The sequence below is a fragment of the Dermacentor andersoni genome, unplaced genomic scaffold (genome assembly GCF_023375885.2).
Source record: "Dermacentor andersoni unplaced genomic scaffold, qqDerAnde1_hic_scaffold ctg00000041.1, whole genome shotgun sequence".
NCBI lineage: Eukaryota > Metazoa > Arthropoda > Arachnida > Ixodida > Ixodidae > Dermacentor > Dermacentor andersoni.
This window is the reverse complement of record NW_027314754.1, coordinates 1683692-1710593: the sequence shown is the minus strand read 5'-3', so window position 1 is coordinate 1710593 and position 26902 is coordinate 1683692. Positions and strand designations below refer to the sequence as shown.

The 26902-nt window shown below is 42.5% G+C and overlaps 1 long non-coding RNA gene across 1 annotated transcript; it reads left to right on the top strand.

Moving 5' to 3' along the window:
• Positions 1-3464: 3464 nt before the first annotated feature.
• On the top strand, positions 3465-26650 carry LOC129381662 (uncharacterized). Its single transcript, XR_011891340.1, has 5 exons — positions 3465-3514; positions 10572-10676; positions 14342-14451; positions 22465-22506; positions 26495-26650. It is a non-coding gene; the product is annotated as an uncharacterized lncRNA (long non-coding RNA).
• The last annotated feature ends 252 nt before the right edge of the window (positions 26651-26902 follow it).

Sequence of the window (26902 nt, the reverse complement as noted above, 5' to 3'; positions counted from 1 at the left end):
CCAGTCGCTGAGTAGCTCGAGTCGTTGAGTCACTCGAGTCGCTCTGGCGATCCCCGAAGTCGTGTGTCGCACGGTGCAAGATCTGATAAATGTTAAACGAATAAAGATGAGGCGCGACGGGAAAGTAATCCAGACAAACCAACCTATTATCACTTTTGGTTCAAGTGCGCTGCCCAGGACAATCGAGGCAGCCTATGTAAAAAGGTCATCGACCTCCGAGCTGGTTGCCTTAAAGGTCTCGTCCAACGTGACAAGTTTTTCACGTCAAATACAGTGCTCGCAAGAGCGCGTGTCCAGCGCTTCACAGGAGGCGATGGGCACAGCAACCAACCAGCGCCTAACGAACGACGATAATCTCTAGACCGCGTCAAAAAATAGAAGCCTCGCATCACATGACCCGTAAAGGGCTCTATGCGCTAAATTTCTTTTTAAAAGAGACGGCAGAAAACTCTTTTCTAAGATGGGCGCTCAAATAGTGTACTGGAACGTTAATGGTCTCCTTCACAATCTTGATGACATTAAAGAGCTCCTTCGCAAATTGAGTACCAGGGTGCAGCGTGTTCAAGAAAAACACCTCAAATATGCACAAACAAATTTTCTTCCACGGTATGCTTTTAGCCACATTACCGGCTGACATTGTCATGTCATCATCTTGCTCGAACCTCTTGCTTAAAGAGTTCCCAAGCAGTAAATAACGGGAAGTCAATAGAAAAAAAGTTGTTAGGGCCTTGCACACGCGAATAATAATTTCCTGGTCTTTTAGAAGCTCCCAGTTGAGCTACCAGAGTGCTCACTGGCGTCGGAAATTAGTGACAGATTTCTGACTAATGTTAGCGATTACCATGCAATGATCAGAGCCCGAACCTGGGATGGCAATGCGGGACAGTCCTCGGTAGTTAATAGTTGCAGCGAATTCCGACAGCTATCCTTCGTTCTCTGCAATTTCGAGCACGCATATATATTTTTGTGTTCAGAGCAAAATAGTTAAGAGAATCATTATTGGATAAGTGTTCATTTAGAAAGTGCAACGGTTTCTCTGGGTAGTGCTCGTGCCAGAATAGACACAGGTGCTACGCCTGTGTCCTTTCCTGTACGCAAACGAGACACATTTTCACGCAGCATTGTCGACCAACCCAAAACTTCTTTTCCTCTTGGCAAAAGCTTACATAATAATTCAGGGAATTTAACTAATGTATCAGTTTAAGAGTACGTGCAAGTCCACAAGCCTGTGTGTCACGCCTAAAAAAATAAAACAAAATGGGTACGCAGCCGTTGATGCAGATGCGATGATTTCTATCAGCGGCCGATATTGAGGTAGCCAGTTGGGGGATTGCGGATGCGTCGTCGTCAGAAATAAAGTTACAATTGCTTTCATCGACTTTTAATACCGGTGATGGTGCTATCAGCACTGCCAGATTGAAAGCACGGACCATTGAATACAGCATAAGAGAAAAGTACTGTTTACACCCGCGATCTGAAACTGACATACAATCTTAAAGCGTCACAACAGAATACGCTTCTGTAGCGACATTTCTAACGCTGCGAGGGAAAGTGTCTCGTTCCTCTTGCGACGTCGGAATAGCTGCCAATGTAGAAAGCGTTTGTTGAGAATTCAGAACTTCTGTTGTTGCGACAGAAAGTTTCTGTAGCGACTTCCGCACTATTGGTCCTCGCAACATTATGTTTCTGTTGCGACGTCATAATTTCTCTCCTAACGTAAGAAATGTCTGTCGCCACTACAGAAACATCAGGAACTTCTCTTGTACAACAGGAATTTCTGTAGTCGCGACAGAAATTTCTGTAGTTGAGACGGCAATTTCTGGTGTCTTATTCAACTGGGCTCCATATACTTACACGCGTAGTCATCCAACTATTATTTTTACCAACTGCTCTGTGGATTTATGTTTTAAGTATGAGCCTCTTACTACCGGCAACCGCAAGTATGTGTCTTTAAGCGAACGGAAATATTAAAAAATTGTCTCTGCGTTTGGTCTCAACTGTTCTGCGTATATTTAATTGAATTCACGTTCGCATAAAGTCATTTGTAGCGCGAACGTTCTTCGTTTAACTTTTCAGCGCGACATTAAACTTAACCTTTGCTAGCGTTTCGCTTGCCGTGAGGGCTGAATATAGAAAAGAAAGTACATTTCGCGGAAGGAGATTATGCGACATAGTTGTTTACTGACTGACCTTTGAGAGCTGTGGGCGTCATAGCGGTCACAGAATTTATAGATTTATGTATGACATCCAAATATGCGTGACATTCAACATCTGTAGCTCGGCGAAGCCATCTTAAAACATAACAAAGAAATCTGAAGTTATCCTACGCACCACGTAGCCCACGAGTTAATACTTATCTGAGCATGCCAAAGCGAGCGTCTAAGCAGAAAGAGGGAAGGTAATGTCTCGTTGACGAAATGCTTGGAATCTTCGAAGCAAGGGGCGCGATAAAGAAAAAAAAAACGATGTTCGTAAACTTCACTGGGAGCCTCGCGGGCTTTGAATACGTTAAAACGTTGGCGTCACTCCGATTAGCATAGAGTATTCGTATAGACACAGTATATTGCCAATACTGAAACATATATGCAGCCGGGCTCCTCCCTCGCGCTTATTCCTGCCCACGGTACGCCATCTAGCGACGCCAGCGTGTAGTCCGCGCACTGCGCTGGTCCGTTCTGTGGGTTCCTTTCGAACCCTCGAACCCTGTTCGCTCAGCATCGCAGCCCGATGCGCTGCAATTTCGACCACTGACTACGTTTGCCAGAAGTTGGCGTGAGAAAATTTTGAGACAAAGATAGTGCGTCTGCTTCTGGAAAGTGCGCACAGTACCCTAAGAATGTGAATCGCATTAACGGTTGGGCATGCTGTATGAGAGGGGATGCCTAGGTAGAGTGCATGAAACGCCTTGGGCGTGCTGCAGCCGCTGTATGGATGCTAGGTTACAGAAATGACCCGTAAATAGGCAGGAATTGTATTTATTCATGCTTTAGAAAGCTTACGTGCATGCCTAAGCTATGTTAGAGCTAGTGGGTGTCATACGCTGTAATATTACCGCCGTGCCTGCTGCTTACTTCTAGTACTCTCGTTTGTTTTGCTAAGGCTGTTTGAGGACTACGTTGTAGAAATGACCCCTTGCTAGTGGTTCACGTGACTGCCCTAGGTCACTTGAGCTCATCGCTGTCGTCTATGGTTAAGGCTCCTGCGCTTGGGTCATTCTCCTGCGCATCTGCGCCCATAAAGACGGATACGTTGAACCTTGGTCAAAGGAGTGGAATACCCTCTTCACACTACTTGTGGACCATACGTGTCTGCTAAGAGTTAGTCGCCTTAGTTGCAGAAAGGTGTGAGGAAAAGTTGACAGTCACTTTAGCTCGCGCTAAAGACGATGAAGGCTAAAGCCTGCGTGCTCACGAGACATTAATTAGACTACCTGATATTTTCATTTTGATGAGGTAATCCTTTCTCATGTTGGCGACGAGATGTCTGTCAGCTGCATCGATACCGCAAGTGTCACGTAATGATATCCGCAGGTCTAAGCTTAAAGACGTTACTTTACATTGTAGTTGTGGATAAGAGCATACAACTTTACCAGCTCGGACTGCCTACGTTGCTAATGAATTCTTTTTTGTTCAGTCATTTTTATTTTGTTGTTTTTGAGTCTTTTGTATGTGTTGCAAGTTCAGTTATTGCTTTCTTTCTGTCTATGCATGCAACGTATCAGGCAGAGTCATACGCGTGGCAGTGCCGAGCACACAGCGGTCATAGACCGCCAACATTGAAATTTCTACAACAAATTGCACGCTTCTACGCCCTATAACTCCTGATGGGCACCTATATGTGTTGGAAAAAAAACGTACGTATCGTGGCACAGTAAGCTGTCTTAAAGGCTAACATTCCTGTTCAGATTGAGAAAATAACTGCCGAGCTACGCCTCAATGAAGGCTGTGCGCAAGGCTAAATTTAGCTCCAACTGCGTCATGTGATAACAGTACCACCTACACATGTGACACTGACATGATCGGTTATTTGTTTCTCTTCTCCACGCAACAATATCAGCGTAAGGAGCATGATATAAATTCACGCATTAGAAAGCGAACTAGAAGGTAGGTAATGACTACGGTGGAATTTTCAATCCTGCTCGCTCTCATATTCGTAGTGGGCCAGCTATAGTTAAAAGCTTTCGGCTCGAATTGACATCCCTTCGTCTTGGACGAGTCTCTTCGCACCACTTCTGGATTCTGCATGTCGAATGCTTGTCTCCATAGCCGAGCAAGAGTGGAATTTCTCGAAAAAATTGCAAATTCGGAGGCTTCATAACTCCTGATAACAAATGCTTCGGCTTTAATATTCTAAATCTCCTGTGGTTGAGTGAGCGCTCGCAAAAGTGACCACTTCCGCTTGCAATGGCAAATGCACTGCCAAGCTGTACCTACCTGAACGATCAGTGAGTCACTAAGTTTATCTGCTACTGTGTCATTCGTTGAGCGACAATGGTACCATCTGTGCGCGCAAGTCACGCACACTCGAGCAATGGTTCCTGGACTCTAAACGACGATATCAAAACAAGGCACGTGGGCAGTACGTTTGAAAATATTGAAGTGATAATCCTATACCATTTATTGATTAGATGCGGTTAAGCCAAGCAACCACCTCACAATGATTTTGGAGATGTCTAATCTGAAAAACACAATTATCGAGTGACGTCATTCACCACATGCTTGAAGACTGCGAACTGACAACGTCTACTTGGCATCCTCTCTTTCTGCTGTGCACAAGTTCAAACGGCGTCTTCGCCTTTGGGCCTGACGTGCGCAAGTCTAAGGATAATGCGTTTGCAGAGAAGTAGAGCTCTGCAGAGGACAACATTTAAAATAAATGAAAGGTAAGAGAAGGAAAATCTTATTCATAGAATGCAGACTAGTGCGGAATGCTATTGTGATAGGTCACAAATGACGCCAGTAAATTCCTTAATTGATTTCGTCTCTGAAGGTCAGCAGTTCATAGCTCCGTTGCCTTAGCGGTAACTAAATTAAACATTAGAACGAAGACTTTTTTGTCCATCTACTGCCGACTTTTCTCCTTAAGTGCGAACTTGTCAAAAAGTTGCGCAAGTATAACGGTGCTCACAAATAAATGTCTGCAAGAAAGAAAAAGCAGGAGTTTGCTTTGCGCTAACTGGAAATACTGTACACGAAGGGCGTTTTAAGGTGCAGTTGATCGATATTGCACTGTACATATCTGATTAAATTTATCAGGCTGACATTTCATCACCTTACTGTTTCTATAAGGCTCGAATAAAAGTATTGTAGAGGTTGACATGCATAGTCCAATATCAGCGTTCGCTGAAACCAAGGGGTTTTGTTTTTCGCACAATATAAAACAACCAGAACGTATATATTTTAAATACCAAATTAAAAATTCGGTACTTGTTCTTGGAAAACCGCGACCTCAATAGTTAACCTCGCGAAATACGGGTGTAGCTTCTCGCACTAGGAACGAGTGACCATGCTCTCTCTCAGCGCGTCGGAAGCCTTTGACACGCATCTGTTGTCGTTACCAAACCTTATGTTTTGTCTTGAAACCTTCGCGCTAGCTGTGCACGGTGTATTTCAGGAGGAGGTTTGCGTTTAACGCCACTGCGATCCACGCGAGCGCACTCGTTTTCAGCCAGGACTTTTTTTATCATTATTTCACTGGCTCTCTCTCTCTCTTGTCCGAAGAAAAGAACGGCAGTCACTTGTAGGCATGATTCAGAAAGAATTATTGGGCCTCCCATAGATGAGGAAAGGAGTTGAAAATTTTGCACAATAGAGGAAAAGACGTAACCATTTTCATAATCAAGACAAGCATGGTGAACGCATATCAGTATGCGGCAGTTGTTATTCGCGTAAAGGCCTCCTTGATTGCTTTGTTTTGATCCAACATTTATTTTCCCCGGCGGCAGATATGTTTTCTCCGAACGAAATGCAAGCACTCGCCCACGTGATGGGGCTGACTCACAAGTGTACTGAGTTTAAAACGGAAATGATGATCTGGTTGGCTTTAGAAAAAAAAGTTATTTAAATTATTTCACGAAAGGCGACCTTAATAGCGTCGTGGGGCATTCTAGAGCGTTCCTTGTAACCCTGTTACAGTGGCATTCTTCAAATTTTGCAAACTTGTTCACGTTCATGCATGTTTGAGTTCCTCGAGGGTCCAATTTTACATGCCGGATAGTTCACACAGTAGTATGCGTGAACTATAGTAGTATAGAGCTTTAGTAGTAGTAGTATGTGTGACGACAACGAATTATGCGTCGATGACAACCTCAAATTACTAAAAAAATACGGCCGTTTCAAACACTATCGGCGATGTATACAATTGAGAAGTTTCACTGGCATAGTTTTTTTTCAACCTTGCAGATTAATTTACTATGAACTGATAATTGGGAAGCTACGCTGAGCTCATTATCCTACAGAAGCCCAAGGAGCAATCATTGTAGCTGCTGCTCTCATACATTCTAATTTTCCGGCACATTAATGCTGGCATGCCTAACATAGAAAAGACTTACTCTCAGATTGCTTACAACAGGCACATATAGATGGATCTCAGTAATGAAAATGCAGACCACTGGGAAGAAAATTGGATGACAACAAAGAAACATTAGTAGAATTTAAAGACCATGCAATGACTGATAAAAATTAGATTGGCATAGATTTAACCACCAAAAGTTTGCGGGACTTAGGAAGGAGTGCACCTGCGACTCTAGTCGAGAAATAAAATAACAAATGAGAGCGGAGAACCGATAACCTGTTGTATACCATACTGACTCGAGTAATGGCTGCACTTCATTTTTCACAATTTGGGGTGACCAAATTTGGGGTGCCACCACGGCATAAGTCTATACGGTATTAGAGTTACAGATCGGATACCAAGAAAAGACTAATGTAGTCCAAGACAGCTGAAAATGAGACGTTTGATTAGGTGATTAGGCGGCGTATACAAGCAAATTAAAAACTACGGAGGTATGGAACAAAGTCAGCTAACACAAATTCAGGGTAAGCAGAATTCACATCTATAAGTTTCGCCTTCCAGTAAGCGGCAATTAAAATGATGCTGTACTTACTCCTTGTCACTATGAAATAAAAAAAAACACTATATTCGTGGTATTTGTAAAATCTCAGTAGGCGCGACCCATCTCATTTGTGTAATCACCATAATGTGGAAAATTGCGTACTGTACGCGTGTACTTTATGAGAGCGACACCATTCTAACACTGGAATGAAGATAGCAGTCGCGATACGCGTAATCTTAGGCGAAGAACTGGTTATGTGTGTAGGCCTGTAGTGCGTTGTGCGGCCTCAGATAATACCGAGTGCGTAAAATGCACTAAACCCTGCCCTCTAATTCCCTGTCCTAGCACTTTGATAGACACAACAAAACGACAGATCGCGTTATGTTTAAAGTTTATGAACGTCTTCATCAGTTAGAGCTAACGAAAAGTAAAATTTAAAAACCTAGAACAATTTTGTGTCGAAGGAAAAAGTGGGACTTTTCTGTCCCGCTATCCTCATATAAGTCTGTTTATTCAAGGAGGGCATTACGTGTCCTAAGTGCCCACGTCCTATCTCCTCAACCTGTCTTGTAAAGTAATGAGCGGAGGCCCGTGGACACTACAGAAAACTCTAATGCAGCATAGGGTTGTTTTGTATGTTTTCTGCGTATTTTATTACCAGCACTTTCTCAGTATCGTCTTTCAGTGCTAGCCACTGTCAAAAGAAGTTATAAAAAATGGTGGGCTTTTAGACAAGTTTCCGTACATACAAAGTTCCCATATACAGTAGCGCGATAGAGACGTAAGGCTTATAAATAGATAAGCTAATGTTATAGGGGTCTGGTATACAAAATTGACATTCGTATCCGCAGCAACGATTGAAACGCTAACAGTTCTAAAGAAAACAAGAGTTCAAGTATTTGCAAGTGAGGAATACGACATGAATACCCAGAAATTATTCTAGTGACATGACAAAACGCGAAATACATAACAATCCATAAAGAAAGGAACAAGTAAGTAATCACTGCAACCGTTTCGCATTGTGGATAAAGTATATATATATATATATATATATATATATATATATATATATATATATATATATATATATATATATATATATATATATATAAAAAGAGAAACGAAGCCATAAGGAAAGGTTCAATGGTATAGTTTTTATATTTGATCACTACATCCTATTCAAGGTCTGCTAAATTTGTGACCGATATGTCCCATTCTGCATGTCTTGGATAAAAGAAAAGTATGTTTGATAACTGGTAATCTTACCTTAGAAAAATACGATATATAAGTTATATCATGGCATCTGTTTTGCGATTCATCCGTGTAGCCTTACTTGACACGAAGTGACAAGAAGCATGTGAAATGTTTTTGGAAATGAACGCGAGTTGGTACATTATTCGACTCGTCACTAGTGCATCGTGCAGCCTGATCATTGAAGAAGGGTGATTTCCCCATTGCTCACTTGCAACTCTACGGATCACATTAATTTCCCCCTCACTATCACAGCTGGAACGACTTGAGGTTTTGCACAGAAAGGGCCTAAGGAGGGCTCTTGGCGTTCCGCAGTCTGCTCCTAATAATGCAGTACTTTATGAGTCTCTATCGAGACCTCTTAGCCTAGTCGCTTCACAAAGGCTATTGATACAAATTGGCCGCCTCAAACAGACGATAGCCGGTCGAGCCCTTCTACAGAGCCTTCGAAAGAGATCCGAGTCCCGAGCGTACTTGGCCCTTAATACTATTGGTTACCTGGGTCTTGACGCTAGAGGTCGAACTAAGAGGTTGAATCCACCTTGGTCTTTCGCGAGCCTCGATTGTTCGTTGACAATTCCTCACGTTCGTGCTAAGCGGAGTTCTCCTTTGGCGGCAACACGTTCGCTCGTACTGGAACATCTTGAAACTGAATATGCACGTCATCTTCAAATTTTTACTGATGGCTCTGTGGACAAGGTCAGAGGATCTAGTGCAGCTGCTTTTCATATTCCCGCTTTAAAGTATGATTGGTCGGTTCGCTTCACTACAGTCGTGTCCTCCACAACGGCCGAAAGCGTTGCCATTGAGGCAGCCCTAAAAAAGCTACGGCTTTGTACGCCTCAACCCGTAGTCATTCTTACAGATTCGAAATCCGCCCTTCAAAGGTTAGAGTATGGGTTCCCTACTGATGCTTTATGTCTAAGCTCCCTACGCTCGGTGCACACTCTCCTTATCAAAGGCTTCTCCATACGATTCCAATGGGTGCCCTCGCACATAGGTATCATAGGCAACGAGATGGCGGACAGCCTTGCCCATAGAGCGCTGTCCGGGAATCCTTTGAGAAAAGTGCCTCAAGAGGACAAGAGACTCTTCAGAGAAGCGGTGTCGTGCCACTTCCACTCTTTGTGGAGCTCACCTCACAAGCCATGTGTGACTAAGGGTCTCAAAAGAAACCAAGCCACTTTACTGCTCCGCATTCGCACGGGCTCTGCTCGTACCCCTGCGTGGATGTGTAAGACTGGCCTGGCGTTGTCACCATTATGTTCAACGTGTGGTGTGTGCGGTGACATAGAACATTACCTTATGTGCTGTACTCTGTATGACGCGGAAAGGAGCGTGTTATTCGGGTCCCTCAAGAGGACAGGAATTCCCCACAGTTCTATACAGGACATTGTTTTCCCGCGCGGGAACCGGTTAGATAGGAAGGAGGTTTCTCGCCTTCTTTTAAATTACCTGCAGGACACGGATTTGGCCTCCACATGGTGACCTTAGGTGTGACTATGTGTAGTGTAGTTGTGAGGTCTGTGTCTGATTTATATGATTTATGTATTTTAAGTGTCGCTACGGTGGAGCAATTGCCGGCAGCTACTGCAAGGCTAATCCCACCAGTAGCCTACAACCACTCAACTCAACTCAACTCAACATGAACGCGAGAACAACACAGCAAGCGAATATATTTGCCAACTTGTCAAAGTTCAGGTCACGTCAGTGGCGCAGTGCCGGCAATTTAATTGACCGCGTGCTTCGCTAGTAGTCCTTGATTCGAATATTTGCTTCCTGCATTGCCATTACTTTTTAGTAGACGCAAATATTTGCTTACACAATAGTGCATTCTGAGAAATAGTCAATCATGGTTAGTTTGGTTGAACAGCCTCTGGGCAAACAACGTCGTTCGAGGGCTTGTACCGAGACAGTGCAAATGACAAGTTGCTCTAGATCCACAAATTTAGGAGCCTCTACTGAGAGTGCCAATAAAGTGACGAGACCATCTCAGAATACCGGTATCAGCATGCAGATGCGGTCACTTCTCCTTTATTACGAATAAATCCTCATCGTTTCTGGTTGCGCCACATACAAAAAATTCCGCACAACGCTCCTCACGAGGAAATTCCATAAAACCCATATTGAACAGGATTCAACACGTAGTTTAAGATATTGCTGTGGTTTAGTCGTGACAATAAGGCAAATATGATGTAAAAACGTAAAATGGTGCCTTCTAAAGCTGTCACCCTGTTGCATGAGAATGTCTTATCCCACATTGCAGGTGAAAAAATGACAAAGATCCTCTGTGGAACCTTTCAAGTGATGCGGCATCCAGCCTCTTCATCTAGCATGGCTCTGCCTAAGCAATGAAAACAAGAATGAAAGCGTAAGGAAGTAGATCGACGAGCAGGCGTCGGCTACGTGGCGGGTGCTGTTACAAAAAAAGCGTTTTTATTCCTGTCCTACACCGTCTCTCCCGTCTCTGTTTGAATACTTCACGATAAACTTATATGCTGAGGATTGCAAATTGTCAGGTAATGTCAAACATGGATTGGCATGTCGCAAGAAGTATTATATTTGCACGCATAAAGTACGGGTCATGGGGCTCCTGAAATCTTCAAACCATCGCTATTCTTGTGCTGCACACCACTGTCGTGAAGATTCGAACTTTTGTTTTAGACAAAGTTTTGTCTTTATTCCTTCGGCATTGACGCTGCCTTCGGAATCGGAAGATTAGAAGCTGCTCGTCGGCGTTCTTTTGTTCTGGTGTTTGGGGCATCTTCAAAGTTCACCTTCTACCTTGAAAATTTGCTGTTTTTTTCCGAGAAGCTCACGACGTCACAACCATTTTTCTGTCGTGCGTAAAACACTCGAAATGTCGAGCTTTAACAAAGAGAGTAATTCTAGAGCTGGCGGTTGCTTAGCGACAAGTGCGCACTGTGCCAGGGTGAAAGGGCCTGGTGCTTAATATAAATATCCAAGGAGCACTTTCGAAATAAGTAAACTAAGGAATTGAAGTACTGCTCGTGTAAGTAAGCATCTTTTTCTTTATTCGTGCCGGTGTGAATCGTGGGCGCCCAGATGTCCTTTATCTTCCAGTAACGTCCTAGAATAAAGAATGCTGTGAATTCATGTACTTTCGAGAGGGAGAATTAACATTCATTATTCTCAAAGGAACTAAGGCCTCAGTCCGTCTGTCCTGGTAGATTCAGGCCTCATGTTTCAGTCGGTTCTTGTTGAATTGCAATTGTTTGAGCTCCATTGAGCACCTGCTTGCCTAGTATTCTTTTCAGGATTAATATGGGACCAATGGCTTATACGGGAAGTACTTATAACCAGTCTGCTGTTGCTCACGTCATTGCCCGCGAGAATACCTTGGAAGAGAGTACAAGTTTTCTGTTTCTAGAAAATAAAACTGATTTCGTGAATATTATGGTAGTATAGAAAAAATGTCCGTTTGGATAACTTTACATCCCTAATAAAAAATATTCCACTTTCACTGGATGTGAGAGTCTTTCTACTGAGCACGCAGTCTCATTTTAACCTGAGTTCACAGAGTATGGTAGAACTGAAAATCAAATGCTTCGTTTCTTTTCTATTTAAAAAGATATTTTTTGTGTTTTACGGCACCTGTTCTTACAGTACACGTATAGAACTCGTATGAAATCCAATAGCCAAGAATACGAAGTTGATCTACGCATAATAAACACCAGTGGCATGTGGGACACGGCAGGCAGATTACAGCGTAACGTGGATTGAAATTGATGCTGTTTCTCTTATTATATTTCGTAACGGCGCGATTATGAGAAATCCATGAAACGAGGAAAAATAAAGAAGTAAAAGACAATGACTCGATTCCCACAATTCACGTGCCAGACGAAAAAAAAAGTGAGACAGATTTATAATGATACACGGCTCCCGTCCACGAGATTGTGCACAATCCCACTTTTTTTAAGTAATACAAACTCTCTTATATGATCAGCTTGATTCTTACTCTCTGTGAGAATAACCAAACTTCAATGAAAGATGGCGTTATACGTCACTCAAAGTTTATCGAAATGCGATAGACATGAAGTGTGATGCTTTCGCGTTGGCCATTGCCGCGCATGAATGGATGGAAGTTAGCGCTAGCACAATCACGGCAATGGACGGGTGGGCAATTACGTTTGGAAATTGCCTTATAACAAGCAAAAACAGAAGACGAGCACACCTATAATACAGAAGGAGCGGATACGGCTCTGTGAGGAAAAAAAGTTGTCTAGAAACGCACCGGAGGCAGTGATGTTATTATGGAAAACCCTGCTACTAAAAATGCACCGCCAGCATGGCAATCCGCAAACGATATGAAAACAAGGCGTGTTTTATGCCGAAGGCTACTTTGTCGACGCATATGGCGGCATTTCTTTCGGTATATAGAGAAGCACGGCATTTGGGAAAATAGGTCGGTTGCGTCAGTCCGCACCACTCCGCAATATAAGTGTCCTTGACTAATATTTTTAACAGCAGCTCTTAGCACACCCGGGTAGCATATATCCCATACACAAATGCGTCTAGGAATTGTTGCATACATTCTGAAGAGAAAGTTTTCTTTGGCGACTTTATGCGGGCTTGGCGAATCTGGGAACTTCATATGCATGTGAGCAAGTTCTTAATGAAAGAGGTTTTTCGTTACCTTGCGAAATCGCAACAAATAAAAAAGTATGAAAATATAAATGTGATCGATACATGACTCGGGAATAAGTCCCATAATAGGTTAAATATAAAGTACAGGCATAATTCCTCCAATACATTCGTACATTAACCACATTGCGTCAAACTCTGAGCTTTCTCCAGCATCGGCCCACCTGGTTTCCTAATAACAAATAAAAACAAAAACAGAAGAAGCGTGTCAGTCAAAGTCGACTCGCCTGAAGACAACATCGACGAACGTTCGCGTAAAAAAAAAGGGCTAATGAAACAGCTTGACATAAATAAAAAGAATGAAGGGTGCCGGCAAAATATAATGTCAGATAATGAAACGAAGAAGATATCGCAAATAATGTAAATTTATAATGCAAACGCGCAAAATTGCAAGTAATAAATGCTTTCATCTCAGCGCTTGTAAATACATGCAAATACCTGCGAACTCTCCCAATTTTTCCACGATGTTCCAACTCCCGGCCAATTTTTTCGAATGTGCGCACATGGCCACAATCCCCGGAATAACTGCAGCAACCTTAGAGCGAAAGAAATCGTAATGCTACCACACGCTAGGTGCATAAGTTGAAGCCATTAGAGTGTATGCAGTGTAGGCCTTACTCGTATAGCTTTAGATTGAGACATGCGTGGAGGAGTGCGAGCGAGCGAAAATTTTAATGGGCATTGCATAATGGCCGCTTTCTTACGTAACTTTTGCCGCTGTACTGCCCAGTTAGGCAGCGAAACACATTAGAAGTAGAAAGGCGCCACTGTAACGGGTCATAGTAGGTGTTATATTCGCGCACGCCTAGTTTATTGTCAAAATAGGGCCGCCAATAACTGTACTAACATTCATTCACACATTTTTCGGACGTTGGAGAAAAGAACAGCGATTTTCGTTTTGCCGTCGTGTTATCCTCGTTTCTATTTCCCCGTCGAAACTTTCAGAATTTCGTAGTACTCAGGTTGGCAGGTATTCATATACTATGCAGAGGGAACCACAAAACCTTGCGCAGCACGAAAGTTCAGAAATAAGCTGAATATTTGCGCAGCCTTGCAATGTAGCCTAGTATTCGCGTCTACAGCTTCTACCAGTATATGTGAACAACATTTTGTTTTGTTTTACTGACTACTGTTGCTGGGTTCTCGGAAATTGGACATTTGCCGAGATCCCGTGGTACGTGAACTTTTGTGTTTGCCTGTACGTCGATCTAACCTCCTTTCTTGTCGACTATGCTTGACACAGTATGTAAGAGTGGCTAACTTTATTGCATGAGGCGTTAGCGATAATACGCTTTTCACTCTAGGTCGTACATAATGTTCGACAGCAGCGGTAGTCTTATTTAATACATCATGATATTCAATATTTTACAGCATTCAAAGCACCGTGCATTTCAACATCTGTGCAATGAATTTCAAGGCAATCCTAATAACCGCATGGATTTGGTTTCCTGCTTTAGCAACAGCATATGGAACAGACAGTGGTAAGTTTTCGAAGCTGAACAATAGACTTCCTTTTGAATAAAATATTCCGTTAGTTTAAAACAAGACAATGAAGCAGTATGTTAAGCGCTAACCAAAATATTATTCACGGTTAGGGGCAATACATTGTAATGAGTGCAATTTTAGCCCCATAAATTCATTAGAAGTGAAATGCACCTTTTCTGTAGCTGCAAGAAGGTAACGTCGTCTACGTCTCACTTTATAAGCAATCATACCGAAAATAAACAAGCGCTGTGATGATGATGGTAATGAAGTTCTTGTATACACGTGGAAATATGTACAGTCAACAGCAAAAGTTTATGGGACGCGGTTTCCCCTTTAAATGTTCATCCTTGCGCGGTTAAGACATGAGACTTCATATTTAATGATTCACTGTGTAGGTGGCGAAGGCTACTACAAGTTGAAGCATTTAATTCGAGGCTGTGTGACCACGGTTCGCGAGAATTCAGCTTGTTGGCAGATCCTGCGTTCCGTAACCTACTGCGGCTGACTGTACGTGTAAACAAAACGCGCTAATAAATGCCTTCCTTTTCTGATATCGCACAAAGCCCGTGCCCCACCTAATCTCAACTTTATCATTGATGAATTAGCTGCGCCGGAGATTCAGCATACTTACCTTCATTGCGAAGCCCCTCTATATTGGGAAGAATCAGCAGCTAGCGTAGACACTAAACACACATTAGCCTTTTAGCCGTCTACAAGATGTCTTCACAAAATAGCAAGATGTCTTGCAATCACCCTATGGTGTTTACAAGACAGCTTCTAGATGTATTTATAAAAAATTTAAGGCTTCTTCGTGAAGCTTTGTCCTATGACTTAGGAAGTTTTGTAGCAGTCGTGAAGACTGTCTAATGCATATATGACGTCTTGAAATACATCTCGTAGTTATTTCAAGACCAGCTGTTTTGGAAGGCCTCTTGCGGTTGTTTTGAAAATGGCTGTACGTAATTTTGCGAGACCTTTTGCAGCCGACTTAAAAACGTTTTTTCAAGGACATTTTACTGATTCTCGAAGGGCAAGGTACGACACCTTCTAGTCAGTATTTACGTAACATAGCCTTATAATTTATTCTCATCGTACACGCCGTACTTTTCAAGTTGGCCGCCCTCGCATGCGCACTGTTACCTTTTCCGCCTCATTCTTTTGCCATGCCGCTACAGATTGGAACAATCTGCCCCACCAAATCTCCGCCATCACTTGCCCTTGTACGTTCATGGAGAGTGTCACTGCGCACTTTTCACAATGAAAATTACCTGTGTTAACAGACTTATATGCTCGTGCAACTTTAGTTTGTATTACTTAGGTCTATGTATTTGCGCTGACGTATGTAACACTTTAGCACATGCAGTTTTTTGTTGTTTGCGTGTTCAGTTATGTATTATGCAAATTATGTAATAATGTATTCACACCCGTTATGTAATACCCTTATCAAGGGGTCTTTAAGGTAATGAAATGAAATGAATGAGTGCGTTGGGCTGCGAAGGACGAGGTCACAGAATTGAATCCTGGCCACGGCGGCCGCAATTCAATGGGGGCGAAATGTTAAAACACCTGTGTGATTAGATTTCGGTGCACGTTAAAGAACCAAGGGAAGATTCCAAGGGAAGGAAAGCGTAGTAGAGGGCGGCAGAAAGTTCGGTGGGCGGATGAGATTAAGAAGTTTGCAGGGACAACATGGCCACAATTAGTACATGACCGGGGTAGTTGGATAAGTATGGGAGAGGCCTTTGCCCTGCAGTGGGCATAACCAGGCTGATGATGATGATGAAAGAACCCCCAGGGGTACAACTTTCCGGAGTCCTGACTACAGCATGCCTCAGATTTAGAGCGTGGTTTTGGTACGTTATTTCATAATCCAATAATTTTTCATTTGTTCGGCGATAGGTCCTGTAGGCCCCCAAGGTGACATACGTACAATCCATTTCAAAGCTCTTTAAAAGTGGTGGCACAATATCTTGTCTGTTTAAGATTTATTGCAACCACCAGTACCTTAAAACTGACTCGATAAGCACCACTCGTTAATTGGGCGAGGGAGTACCTGCAAAAATGACAGCAAGATCGGCTAAACATGTCAACTTACAACCGGAACAATATTTTGAGGGGAAGCACCGGCACAAAGACGATATTTTAATTAGTATCTAGACGCTAAATTTCCGTCATACTATTGCATTGAACATGGTCTGTTTCCTTCCGACCTCAACTGCCCCACGAAACGTTGCCTAGCTTCAGTGATCTGGCTAGAAACGGCATACACTGCACATAAGCGATAGTCTGGAAGACCAGAGATCATTTTACTTACCTTCTCAGCACTGATTGAGATTTGCAGATGGAATATTAAGGACTCCAGCAAGCATATCATGGAAGCTTTTATTGCATGCATGCTCGGAACACACAAACACGAATTTAGAAAGAAACACAAAACATCCTTGCATTACAACATCTATTATAAAAGAATTGAGTGTCTCCTGTTACCTGCTAAATAGGCAAATGGACGGGTATGTTTGTAATCATCGCAATATTGAAAAAAGCTTGGTCGTGCCGACAGCACTAATTCCTAAGGTCCATTTTTTACAACCAACAGCATTTCTTAAAAGGCCACAAAACTGATAACACGAGTTAAAGCCACACCTAATTACAAAACATGATTAATTACACAAATGAAGCAATAAAGTAGCGAAAGGTTCCAAAGAATTTTGATCAAATCAAATCGATAACACACCACTACATAAGCAAAATGTTTATAATGCAACTTCTAGAGTTTTGCTTTGTGACTGTTTCTTATCACAGATTGGTCACTGCACGAGTCAGGGAGGGAGCTGACTCAGACAGTTCCACAGTCTGATGCATCTACAGAAAATTCAGCTTGTTTCTGATTATGGTTGACTTCAGATTTGGCACCTTTATTTAGAAAGTATGACAAAAGATTCACAAATATCTTAGTATGAAACTTTGTTATAACGAAAGGGGATATAACAAATTATTGTATATAACAAAATCACATTCCTCCTGAAATCCCCGCAGATGTGCATGTTTTCAAAACCTCGTTTCAACGAAGTAAACCTACCCTGCCAGCTTTTATCCTGGTGACCAGATTTCTAACCTGTACAGATTGCGTCTTATTGAGCATAACCCGAAATTTCCAGCCATTCCATACAATATCGACGAGGCATGCCACATCGCAGGCCACGCGCCCTCGAGCTCGCACCACCCTTGCCTATGTCTCTAGAGCGAGCGGGGCCTTGGCACATGTTCTGAAAACTTGCCTAGTATGTTTACTGATGAAATGCAGACACTTGCAAGCTATCACTATCACACACAAAAAAATAAAAGCTCGGCAGGTGTTACACTCTTGTACACAAGGCGAAAGCTTGCTGTACACTTGGTAAGACATGAAGTTATTCAATCGAGGCTACACTTCTTTGTAAGAAACATTGTCAATGCGTCATTCTTTTTACAATCAGGGCTAGACTTCTTGATGTAGATAACGAGTTGTAATAGGAAGTAAATGCAGGGCACTAAGCCGACCTCCTGAACTCCACATATAAGCAATTGAAGTAGTACCTATAAAGTGCAGTATGTTGGTACGCGCAGTAGGCCACACCTTTGGTCACCGAGATGGCCCCGACGTGTGCCCTCACCCATACACTAGATACACATTTGTTAAGCCAGAACCGTGGAGCAGCCGTACCTTCCGGAAAGCGTGCTCGTTTCGCACGCCGGAGCCCTGGGTTCAATACCTAATTGTACGAAATTTTCTTTTCAAGGCCACTAACTTACTTTATTTACAAGAACCTCCCTCAGAAAGGTGATGTCAATCCGTGCGTGTTTTTTTCTGGCGTCGGCTATTTTTCGTCATGGCGCAGTTCCGCCGAGGTCAACCGCCGACCATAGACACCTATGGCTTTCACCTTAAAAAGCACGCTGTACATTAGGCGCGAAACTCGTATACCGGTACGGCACTAGTAACCAGACTCTCTAGCATAGGGTGCAGGCTTGACGTTAGCAGAGTTCAAGGCACCGAAAGAAGCCACTAGAAAGAACAGCAGACCTGCGACTGACCCTACTACGAGGTCGCCAAGAGGGCGCAGGATCGAAACCCGGCTGTATATGAAATCCGAAGTCCCCCACTAAGGCGTACCTCATAATCATATCGTGGCTGTAGCACATAAAACCCCAGATTTTTGTTCCTCTTATTTACCAGTTCGCGTAACGTTTCGTGTTCAGGCCGCGAGATTTTGCGTGTTTAGATTCATGACATACTGTACGAACGCCGATGCGAATTAACTTAGGCCAACCACAATTAGTGGGTCAAATGGGTGGTGTTAATGAAAACTATGCGCAAAACAGCGTGCTCCCTAGTATGTAAGCATGAACAAAGCACACATGATCGCCGCAATACTTTAGTAGTGCAGACGAGCGATCACTTGATTCGAAGCGAGAGGAACTGTAGCTCCGACCAAATGCGCTGTACACGTTCCCATCACCCTCACCAAACGCAAATGAAGAGAATAAAACAGGTGTGTCACCCGCAAGCGGTACATTACGCGGTGAAACGAAACGCGTGGCCGTAGCAGCAGGCATACTATTTAGCGCCAGAAGGAAGGCGAATCATATCATAAGTGGAAGTATTTTTGAACGGTGCTACCACGTCACCCAGGTATTGCACAATATTATGCCAGACAAATTATTTCGCCTCCGCGAGTTTGCCTGATTGCGTTTGTGATCGCCAACAGTGCGTGAAGGGTGGGCCGCTGGAAGAACAAGCAACGCATTTCTATATCGCCCAATGAGCGGTACTGGTTGAAGCCCTAAAGTTTTGGCATGCGTACAGCACCCGATGTGATAAGCCCGTCATGAGTAATTCACTCTTCTTAATGTTCCTGTATGCACATGTGGAGGGGCACTAACTGTCCCCAATACATTCCCCGGACCATGGCTGACTGCACTATAATTTAATGTTTGTCTGTATAGCACTATCTCGCACGCGCATCAGGGTCACGGAGAAAATCACGACAATGCGAGAAATAATATCTCACAATGAGGAAAAAAACATTCGTTCATCTGTGAAATTACATGTCTCAACGTTTAACATTGACGCCATGGCAAGCTCGCAGTATAGCGTCATGCGAACGTGGCAGGCCCATGCAAAGGAGATTTCGGGGTGACAATTCTGAGTAATAACACGCTTTCATGCGGTACTCACTTTTTTTTTGTCAGCGAAACGCAGGCATCAACGAGGCAGGGTTCTTTCCGAGTCGAAGAAGCGACGCCGCGTTCTCCAAGGCTAAACAAGGGTCTTTCGTTAACCGATTGAAACCACAAAACGGAGAGCATGTTCTGCGCGTGTTCTAAATTAAAACAAAAGAAAACCAAACGCACTAATTGTCTTGACCTAGCAACCGGCGCCGCTTTCCGTCGTGAAAGATTTGAAAGGGTGAAAGATGGGACGGCATTGTAGGGAAAAAAGAACCTAAAGGCGAAGCGAGGGTGAGTTCGCGGAGTACCCTCTTTCAAAGCAAATTGCCACGTGATAGTTGGAGGCATTGAGATGCAGCCAGCGTCGTCGGGCATGTTCTAAGAAAATTACGATGTCGTCCTTCTTCCACGTCTGCCACTCGCGGTGCATTAGCACAGAGAAAATATTCTCAGAAATCAGGTTAGAGTAGCGCGCTCGCTCAGGAGCGCACTGCGCTTGCTGCGTTAGCTCGGCAGCTCCCGTATAAATACATGGGAATGGTGAAATCATTTTTTCTTGCCAATCGCTGCACCTATTTCGATGGCGTTTGTCGCGTCTAAAAGAAAACGTAAAAGTGAATGCTGGAAGAAGATGTTCATTTAATCCCGTATCTAAAATTGCAAATTGTGAAGTTTACAACTCTACGGCGCAGAAATACTAACCAATATCACAATTTCGTTAACTGTACCCAACAACACATCTAAAGCGGAGAAAACAAATTCAGCATTCGCGGCTCTGAAAGATAACGCTCATTAAGGAATGTGACTTTTGCAAAACCCTTGTTAATGTAATAAGTTCACGTGGACAGCAAACTTGTTTCTATAGCAAATTTATCGGCTTGAAGTGCTGCAGCCTGGGTAGACACTTGCACAGCACCTCCCCCCCCCCCTCCCCAGCCATGCATCATCAGTAGACGGCTGTACTGAGCTGCTGACGAACCGTTCTCAGTATTCGTAACTGCAGTATCGGTCTTGGGGCAGAGTTAAGAATTTGTAAACTTCGTGCTTCTTGTTATTGTAAAAAAACTTCCAAGCAAACATGCAAAGCAAGGTCAATGAAAAGATTTCAATCATGTCACAAAGAAACTTTGCAGTACTAAATTTCTGAAAACGCTTCCTATATTATGTGCTGCAGTTCTAAAATCCCCGTGTTGTTATTTCAAATGACTGCGAAAACGAACACGTCTAGATGAAACGCATGAAACGCTGCGCTCGTTCGAAAGTGCGCGTGAATATTCATAGCAGCCATATTTGGTGCAGCTTTTGAACGTACCTGGAAATTTAACTTCAAAGAGCGATAGAATGAACGATTCAATATCATAGCTTGTACGACAGTGAAAAGCGTAAATAGTGAGGAGTAATCAGCTTGCGATATTATAGTTTTTTACAAGTTGATTGGACAGCTGAGAACGCAATTGTGATGCAGATCAATGTGAAGGTTTAGGTAAACGCAAAAAATTGCCAAACAACGCACTGGCATGGAGGTTGAACCGGCACATTGAGAAAAACGCCGATTTTGACAACCTGCGGAAAGCCGGCCAGGTAGAAACCCCACTTACTGCGCATGATCTACTGCCACAAAACTACCATTGGACACATGTATCTATGTGCCTGAAACTAACGCTCCCACTAAATTTGCGCAGCTGTCAGCGTAGCCACACGTTTTCTGTCACCCGCCGCGGTAGCTTAGTGGCTACAGCATCGCGCTGCTGAGCTCGAGATCGTGGGCCTGAGAGGAGCGAAAAGCAACAACGCTCGTGTATTTATGTTAGTGTCTACGTGGCACCAGGTCGTCAAAATAATCAAGAGTCTCCACCTACTGTCTGATTCATAGATATATTGTGGTGTTGGCACGTAAGACCCCTGAATCTTTTTTTAATGTTTTCTGTTTTCTCAAATACCCTCGTTAAAGGTCTTAGTTCTTGTATGCATGCTCACTTCAGACTAGCGCCATTTTTACGTTTAATTTTTTTGCATCATAAAATATGTATAGATGTCATGACTGGACATACAGCGCAACGACACGTGTAGCTAATGGCACTGTTCAGTAAGTTAAAACAAGAGGCCTAAGGTATTACACGTACGTGTTCTTTAAGTGCAGGCTGTGTGGCCAGTTCGGGCGCTAGATGTATAACCGTTCCGAGTAGAGGAAAAGACCGAAATGGCTATTTGGTACCCATATCTGGATAAAAATCCGCACAAATATCTTGTAGACGTTTTTACAAAACGTTTTCCAGCCGTCTTAGCAAGATGTAAACTGGAAAAAACTTAAGAGGACGTCTTCTAGACATCTTTCGCAGAACTTTGTACAGGTGTTCATAAAAAGATGCTTTGTAACCGCCTTGTATAGTCGTAGATGTTGTAGTTCATTTTAGCTGGTTCATCGCGGTTACAAAACGTCTTGTGTTCAGCTGGCTACTGAGTTCGTTTGCAAGCAGGAGAATCAAATATGACTTTAGTATAAACTTCCACACGTGAGCAAGGAAATAGAGCTGATTTATCGTGCTGAAGATTTATCGTGAGAGCTTCTGGCGCAATACGAATATTTATTTATACAGAAAAAAGTGGACGTATGTGATAATTTTAAGATGCAGCAGTTCTTGCATTTGGGTCATAATAACAATATAGACTCTGAGATTGATAAAAAAAAATGTCCCAGATATTGCTTTTGCTATGGGAATACAGCATTTGCGAAAGGCACTACAGTGAGCCAATTTTGTCTCGTTCACCTGGACTATTCTTATTTCTCGTATTTCCAGAAACGTTTCCAATCTGCGAATCAGCAGAATGTTTGGAAAGAGGTAACGTACCTTTAGATTTTCTATAATAATTCTGTTCCAACTTACAGTATCGATTGTTAAATTTAGAAACCAAAAAATGTCTGAGTGCTATACGCAACACAGAGAAAGAAGCGAGTTCTTTGTATATTGCTGCTATTGCTGCTGAATGCCGAAAAATAGTTTTTTGTCACCCTTAAACATGCACCAATAAAGATCCTTTGTTCTGAATGTGGCGATTCTCTTATGATGCATTCCACCCTTCCCATTTATGATTGCTAAAGTGCTCACGAAGAAGGCATTGAATTCGCTAAGTCAATTTCAAACTATCCTTGCATGAGCGCTTTATCCTTTCTAAACACCGAACTTCTCCTCAGAGCTCGAGGGCGCTTTCCCTTTTTTCTAGCGAGTCTAGTACTGATGTCAATATCATTCCAGTTGTATGTACGCGACCCTAGACTAATGTGCTTGGTTTTGCCTAATAATTATTATTTTTTGCACCAACGCTTTTCCGCAAAGAAGAAAACAACAGTAAAGGTTCCTTTTTCCATGCTTTACTTTCCACCATACGCCGCAAATCGCGCTAACGTTAATACAGCAATAAATATTTTAGGTTTTGCAAAGCAAATATAACCAATTTTTGTTTTGTTTCTCAATTTGACAGTAATCGTTAAATAAAACATTTTCTGTCGACAAGAAATAATGCAAGCGGCAGTACGCACATAAAAAGAATAACTTCTGTGAATTTTTTGCCTGTCGGGATTAGTCTCGTGAAAATATTTGTGGACCGATTTACCGGTTACGCCACCACCAAACACACTAGATTTTTTCGATCACTGCCAGTGTAGGCTGGCCGACCTTTTGTCGTGTAACCAAGTTCATTAAAATTTTAGGGTACAGGGGTTCCTCTGAGGGTCTCCTCTGACCGAGCACTAGGTCTTTTCATGAAGGATGCATTGTTCTTACGATACTTGCCTACCCGCAAGAGAGGAAAGAACGGGCGTTAAATTTGAAAACGATGCTCCAAGCTTGTTAATCTGGAAAAACTGAGGTGACCAGAAGAATGGGGATGAGGATGACCACAGAAATGTTGATTGCCCAAGTGGCCAAACCTTGCATAATTGAGTGTTCGGTTCTCGCCCCTCCCTTAATGCATGAAATGATCTACCAAGGTACAGTATTCAAGTTCAGGTTATTGGAAGATTAGCAGGAAACAAGAATATGATACAGAGTGATAGTTTGATGGAAATGCATATTGACCTGTGGTGGTAAAAACGTTTCTCTTTAGACGTAATATAGGGGAGTTGTCAAACATGACTTTGAAACCACACCATCTACTTCGCAGAATTAGCGGTATACGAACATAGAAACTGATGAGTACAAATTGTGTATTCCCTGCTTTCGGACCCGCATTTAAATCGAGAATTTACTATTCGAGGCTGCTGAATATATAAGGTACATCACTTATCGGAGTTTTAAAGGAGCGAGAACGACGGAAGTGAAGACTGTTAAAGATAATTTTTTTCTGCAAGAATCCTGGGGATATTGCAGAAGGGCTCCTGTTCTTTAGTGACCGCACGTGCCAGGTAGCCGCTTCCCAATAATTTTCCGGCAATGATTACAGTGCGTCGCATTATGGCAACTCATATATGCTTTCTTAATGGTAGCATTGCGCCAGTCTCCTGTAAAATATTTAAAACAATCGGCGCAAGTTTAGTATCAAGCCTCTCTCTTTCAAGAACTAGAACAATAAATATGTATCATGGGTTATTCTGTTCACTCGTTTCATTACTGTCGTTTTTAATTATTAGTTTTGGTTTTTAATGTTTCAAGTCACTCAGTTGGTCTTGACATCTGGTTGCATATATAAATGCATAAAAGTCATTTCTATTAGCCAAGTGGACCGAACACAATCAATATCTCCCGTGTTTTCTTGGTAACGTGAAAATGTAAGATATTAGTCGGTTCTTTCCTCGCATTAGCGTGTGCCGTACGATTCCAAAATTTCAATATGAATAATCGAATGACATATATTCTCGTCAGAATATTTTCTCTCGTTTTACTCCAGGACATCACCTGTCTATTTTTTAGCAACACAAGCATTAAAAATTCTGCATTAACAACTGTTACCGCGGTGAGATATGTAAATGTTCGCCAACATATCACCTGAAAGGTTGGATATGGAAGTTTGCGTGTTTCTGTGGTATACTAGATAACTGATTGAACAGATCAGTATGACCAATAATGTCAGCATCCACATTATCTACCTGCAATGTCAACTGCAGGACGAACGGCATTCCGAGCAAACTCAAAATGCAATTTTTTTTCTTTTAAACCATTTCATCCTACCGGGGCCCATTCCAGTCAGGGAATTGTGCAGTGTTCGCTTTGCTTTCCTTTCGTTTAGTGCACACTTGGTTGCTATATAAATATCGGCTTTGGGGTGAAGGACACGTTTCCCATTGAAGACACGAGGGATATGACAAGAAGCGTTCCACGTGTTCATGATGATGATGATGCTTTCCATACATTGGTGCATACCTAAGATGAGGGCGCTACAGTGGCCCATGCCCACAAAAGGCGATTGCCCATGTAGTCGCCAGTATATATTTGGACAACGTCAGCTATCCGTTTAAGACGATCACCGCGTGTTAATGATATTAATCTATATACTAGGTCACATACTCACCACGAAACATCAGTCAAGACACGTGTCCACGTGTTGATTATCATACTCAGTTCCATACGACGGCACACACCAACAAAAAAGGACCTGGCGAACAGCGTTTCCATGTGCTCATTATGATGATAAGATTCATATAATGGCACACACTTACAAGCACGGATCGGACTAAAATCGGAAGGTACATATTGTGCCGAGACATATCTCTTTGAGAGGATCGCCGAGTGTTGATGATGATTACGATTTGTATGGTATAGAAACGCATGGATGGGGCAAGAAGCGTATCTACATGTTGATGATGAGGATATTCATCCTACGGGCGTTACGCAGTAAGGGCCATCCAGCAAGAAGTGGTCAGCAAACTTAAAGTAATCAAGAAGGTATGAACACATGCATCGCAATATGAATTTTCTGATAGTGCGTAGCGTGGATGAGCGAGCGCACATGCTAGTGCAAGTTTTCTATGCGCCAAATACGAGGAATCAAAATCGACAAGTTTCTAAGATTTGTGTTAACGTCTTCATGAAAGCTTAGTTTCAGATAAGTTTTCACACGTGTTGTACATGCAGATTTTCGGTTTTTAGGCGTCGCATTAATGTGTTCTGACAATACTCATATACTTAAATTTTGTAAAAACCTTAAATCATGGAAATGTGCGCTTTGTCAATCAAGTTTAATCAAGTTTAGGCTGCTTTTACGTTTGCTCGACATATGTATAGACCCTGTGACTGGTAACCTAGGGCAAAGATATATGCGTACGTACTTCACCTCCTTAATGGAGATGCTAACTTCACTCGACAGATAAATGAGGGAATAAAACTCGAAACTTAACCGATGTTTTATTTGACTGCAGCCTTCGTATTCTTTTGGGGTTGCACATATGTAATAACAGGAAAAAGCAGACAAAAGCTTTCAAATGTATTATTTTATCTCTATATTCAAACAAGAAACTGCACAATTACGTTTTATATACTTACGTGTCGTGCAAAACGTTTTCTAAGCCTATAAAGACGACGTCTTGCAGATGTCTTAAATAGATACAAACATATTGAGCGCAAGAACACCGGTATGGTTACGACCATGTAGACATACAGCGCTTTGAAAATGCGTCCTTTGCGCGCTTTTCAATACTATTGTAGACGTGGGAAAAAGTTGTTTTGGGGACGTCTTGAATGGCTGTAGTTGTAGTTTTTTTTCGCTGGTCCCAAACATCAATAAAAGACTTGTGTTAAGTAGGTGAGCGACGTTTGTCATTACGTCTACAATGTTATGTGAAGATATTAAGGGTTCACTTGAGTAAAAATGTGAACGAATTTTCTTGCTTTACAGCTCAGCTAATAAATGAATCGCTTAACGCCAGCGCTGATCCTTGCCAGGACTTCTATTCATACGTTTGCAGCCGGTGGGAAAGCTCTCACCAATCTGAAATTACTAAGGGCAGCTATGATGTTAATGAGGAGATTGGTAAAGGGATACCGGAGAAGCTAAGCTGTAAGTGGCTCTTCTTACTTGAAATCATGTCAGTCATCGTTGAACACTTATAGCAAGTGTTCAACTTTGAACACTTATATGAAGTGTTCAACGTGGACGCGCTTTAGATTAACTCAGTGATTTATGGCTTCACTTAATACTGCTTCTAGAAATAAAACAATTTCTTGTGTGTTTGTTTCGAACAAATTAGTCCTGACAATACCATGATGTCATGGTTCCAGGTCGATGAACGGAAAGAACAGTGCC